The following is a 5,325-nucleotide window of genomic DNA, read 5'->3' as shown; positions in this document are numbered from 1 at the left end:
CACACGTACTAAGTTTTCGGTTAACACAATTCTAGCTTGGATAATAAACATTTATTATGATATAAGGAAATATAAACAACAACTTTATTATTGCCTCTAGGGCATATTTCCTTCAGTCTCCCACTTGCACTAGAGTCAATAATCTAGATTACATAGTAATGATTCTAACACCCATGGAGTCTTGGTGCTGATCATGTTTTGCTAGTGGAAGAGTCTTAGTTAACGGGTCTGCAACATTCAGATATGTATGTATCTTGCAAATCTCTATGTCTCCCTCCTTGACTTGACCCGGATGGAGTTGAAGCATCTCTTGATGTGTTTGGTTCTCTTGTGAAATCTGGATTCCTTTGCCAAGGTAATTGCTCTAGTGTTGTCACAAAAGATTTTAATTGGACCCGATGCACTAGGTATTACACCTAGATCATATATGAAATCCTTCATCCAGACTCCTTCATTTGCTGCTTCTGAAGCAGCTATGTACTCCGCTTCACACGTAGATCCCGCCACGACGCTCTGCTTGGAACTGCACCAACTGAAAGCTCCACCATTCAATATAAGTACGTATCCGGTTTGCGACTTAGAGTCATCCGGATTAGTGTCAAAGCTTGCATCGACGTAACCATTTTGTACAAGCTCTTTGTCACCTCCATAAACGAGAAACATATGCTTAGTCCTTTTCAGGTATTTCAGGATGTTCTTGACTGCTGTCCAATGATCGACTCCTGGATTACTTTGGTACCTCCCTGCTAAACTTATAGCAAGGCATACATCAGGTCCGGTACATAGCATTCCATACATGATAGAACCTATGGCTAAGGCATAGGGAATGACTTTCATTTTCTCTCTATCTTCTGCAGTGGTCGGGCATTGAGTCTGACTCAACTTCACACCTTGTAACACATGCAAGAACCCTTTCTTTGACTGGTCCATTTTGAACTTCTTCAAAACTTTATCAAGGTATGTGCTTTGTGAAAGTCCGATTAAGCATCTTATCTATCTCTATAGATCTTGATGCCCAATTGTTGGGGAACGTAGTAATTTCAAAAAAATTCCTACGCACACACAAGATCATGGTGATGGTATAGCATCGAGAGGGGGAGTGTATCTTCATACCCTTGAAGATCGCTAAGCGGAAGCGTTTATCAACGCGGTTGATGTAGTCGTACGTCTTCATGATCCGACCGATCCAAGTACCGAACGCACGGAACCTCCGAGTTCTGCACACGTTTAGCTCGATGGCGTCCTCGCCTTCTCGATCCAGCAAGATGGGCGAAGTAGTAGATGAGTTCCGGCAGCACGACGGCGTGGTGACGGTGTTGGTGAAGAACAATCTCCGCAGGGCTTCGCCTAAGCACTATGGAAACTATGACTGAGGATGAACTAGAGGGGACGGGGTTGTCGGCACACGTCTTGGTGTTTCTTGATGTGTCTTTGGTGCTAGCCCTACCCCTCTATTTATATGTTGAGCCTTGGGGTCGAAACTAGGAGTAAAAGCCTCCACAAAGTCGGTTTCACCCGAAAGGAAAGAGTCCTTCTTGGACTCTAGGGCCAGACGCCAGGGTTCCCGGCGTCTGGACCCAGACGCCAGGGACCCTGGCGTCTGGCCCCTGGACTCCTTTGCAGTGTAAGCACTCAGTTTCAGGCTATGCTCCAGCTTTGGGCTTCTTTTGCAGGAGTGACAACTTGCTTGTCTTTCCACTTGAAGTTCCCTTTCTTTCCCTTTGCCCTTTTCTTGAAACTACTGGTCTTGTCAATCATCAACACTTGATGCTCTTTCTTGATTTCTACCTTCGTCGATTTCAATATCACGAAGAGCTCGGGAATCGTTTTCGTCATCCCTTGCATACTATAGTTCATCACAAAGTTCTAGTAACTTAGTGATGGTGACTAGAGAATTCTGTCAATCACTATCTTATCTGGAAGATTAACTCCCACTTGATTCAAGTGATTGAAGACCCAGACAATCTGAGCACATGCTCACTAGTTGAGCGATTCTCCTCCATCTTTTAGCTATAGAACTTGTTGGAGACTTCATATCTCTCAACTCGGGTATTTGCTTGAAATATCAACTTCAATTTCTGGAACATCTCATATGGTCCATGACGTTCAAAACGTCCTTGAAGTCCCGATTCTAAGCCGTTAAGCATGGTGCACTAAACTATCAAGTAGTCATCATATTGAGCTAGCCAAACGTTCATAACGTCTGCATCTGCTCCTGCAATAGGTTTGTCACCTAGCGGTGCATCAAGGACATAATTCTTCTGCGCAGCAATGAGGATAAACCTCAGATCACGGATCCAATCCGCATCATTGCTACTAACATCTTTCAACACAATTTTCTCTAGGAACATATCAAAATAAACATATGAAAGCAACAACGCGAGCTATTGATCTACAACACAATTTGCAAAATACTACCAGGACTAAGTTCATGATAAATTTAAGTTCAATTAATCATATTACTTAAGAACTCCCACTTAGACAGACATCTCTCTAGTCATCTAAGTGATCACGTGATCCAAATCAACTAAACCATGTCTGATCATCACGTGAGATGGAGTAGTTTTCAATGATGAACATCACTATGTTGATCATATCTACTATATGATTCACGCTCGACCTTTCGGTCTCCGTGTTCCGAGGCCATATCTGTATATGCTAGGCTCGTCAAGTATGACCTGAGTATTCCGCGTGTGCAACTGTTTTGCACCCGTTGTATTTGAACGTAGAGCCTATCACACCCGATCATCACGTGGTGTCTCGGCACGAAGAACTTTCGCAATGGTGCATACTCAGGGAGAACACTTCTTGATTATTAGTGAGAGATCATCTTAAAATGCTACTGTCAATCAAAGCAAGATAAGATGCATAAAGGATAAACATCACATGCAATCAATATAAGTGATATGATATGGCCATCATCATCTTGTGCTTGTGATCTCCATCTTCGAAGCACCGTCATGATCACCATCGTCACCGGCGCGACACCTTGATCTCCATCGTAGCATCGTTGTCGTTACGCCATCTATTGCTTCTACGACTATCGCTGCCGCTTAGTGATAAAGTAAAGCAATTACAGGGCATTTGCATTTCATACAATAAAGTGACAACCATATGGCTCCTGCCAGTTGCCGATAACTTCGGTTACAAAACATGATCATCTCATACAATAAAATATAGCATCACGTCTTGACCATATCACATCACAACATGCCCTGCAAAAACAAGTTAGACGTCCTCTACTTTGTTGTTGCAAGTTTTACGTGGCTGCTACGGGCTTAGCAAGAACCGTTCTTACCTACGCATCAAAAACCACAACGATAGTTCGTCAAGTTGGTGTTGTTTTAACCTTCGCAAGGACCGGGTGTAGCCACACTCGATTCAGCTAAAATGAGAGAGACAGACACCCGCCAGCCACCTTTAAGCACGTGTGCTCGTAACGGTGAAACCAGTCTTGCGTAAGCGTACGCGTAATGTCGGTCCGGGCCGCTTCATCTCACAATACCGCCGAACCAAAGTATGACATGCTGGTAAGCAGTATGACTTGTATCGCCCACAACTCACTTGTGTTCTACTCGTGCATATAACATCAACGCATAAAACCTAGGCTCGGATGCCACTGTTGGGGAACGTAGTAATTTCAAAAAAATTCCTACGCACACGCAAGATCATGGTGATGGTATAGCAACGAGAGGGGGAGTGTATCTTCATACCCTTGAAGATCGCTAAGCGGAAGCGTTTATCAACGCGGTTGATGTAGTCGTACGTCTTCAGATCCGACCGATCCAAGTACCGAATGCACGGAACCTCCGAGTTCTGCACACGTTCAGCTCGATGACGTCCTCGCCTTCTCGATCCAGCAAGACGGGCGAAGTAGTAGATGAGTTCCGGCAGCACGACGGCGTGGTGACGGTGTTGGTGAAGAACAATCTCCGCAGGGCTTCGCCTAAGCACTACGGAAACTATGACTGAGGATGAACTAGAGGGGACGGGGTTGCCGGCACACGGCTTGGTGTTTCTTGATGTGTCTTTGGTGCTAGCCCTGCCCCTCTATTTATATGTTGAGCCTTGGGGTCGAAACTTGGAGTAAAAGCCTCCACAAAGTCGGTTTCACCCGAAAGGCAAGAGTCCTTCTCGGACTCCAGGGCCAGACGCCAGGGTTCCCGGCGTCTGGACCCAGACGCCAGGGACCCTGGCGTCTGGCCCCTGGACTCCGCAAAACTTCCTTTTGCGCTTTCCAAAAACCTTGTGGGCTTTCCCCTTTGGCCCAAATAACGTGTTCTCGTACCCAAACATTTCGGGAAACATCCGGAACCCCTTCCGGTGAATTCCGGAACCCTTCCGGAGATCAAACACTATTATCCCATATATCAAACTTTATCTCCGGACCATTCCGGAGTTCCTCGTCATGTCCATGATCTCATCCGGACTCCGAACAACATTCGGTTACCAACATGCATAACTCATATAATACTATATCGTCAACGAAACGTTAAGCGTGCGGACCCTACGGGTTCGAGAACTATGTAGACATGACCGAGACACGTTTCCGGTCAATAACCAATAGCGGGACCTGGATGCCCATATTGGCTCCCACATATTCTACGAAGATCTTTATTGGTCAAATTGCATAACAACATACGTTGTTCCCTTTGTCATCGGTATGTTACTTACCCGAGATTCGATCGTCGGTATCCAATACCTAGTTCAATCTCGTTACCGGCAAGTCTCTTTACTCGTTACGTAATGCATCATCCCGCAACTAACTCATTAGTCACATTGCTTGCAAGGCTTATAGTGATGTGCATTACCGAGAGGGCCCAGAGATACCTCTCCGACAATCGGAGTGACAAAACCTAATCTCGAAATACGCCAACCCAACATGTACCTTCAGAGACACCTGTAGTACTCCATTATAATCACCCAGTTACGTTGTGATGTTTGGTAGTACCCAAAGTGTTCCTCCGGTAAACGGGAGTTGCATAATTCTCATAGTTACAGGAACATGTATAAGTCATGAAGAAAGCAATAGCAGTATACTAAATGATCAAGTGCTAGGCTAACAGAATGGGTCATGTCAATCACATCATTCTCCTAATGATGTGATCCCGTTAATCAAATGACAACTCTTTTGTCCATGGCTAGGAAACTTAACCATCTTTGATTCACGAGCTAGTCAAGTAGAGGCATACTAGTGACGCTATGTTTGTCTATGTATTCACACATGTATTATGTTTCCGGTTAATACAATTCTAGCATGAATAATAAACATTTATCATGAAATAAGGAAATAAATAATAACTTTATTATTTCCTCTAGGGCATA

Source organism: Triticum aestivum, chromosome 5B (genome assembly GCF_018294505.1).
Source record: "Triticum aestivum cultivar Chinese Spring chromosome 5B, IWGSC CS RefSeq v2.1, whole genome shotgun sequence".
NCBI classification, from domain to species: domain Eukaryota; kingdom Viridiplantae; phylum Streptophyta; class Magnoliopsida; order Poales; family Poaceae; genus Triticum; species Triticum aestivum.
Note: the sequence above shows the minus strand (reverse complement) of the source record.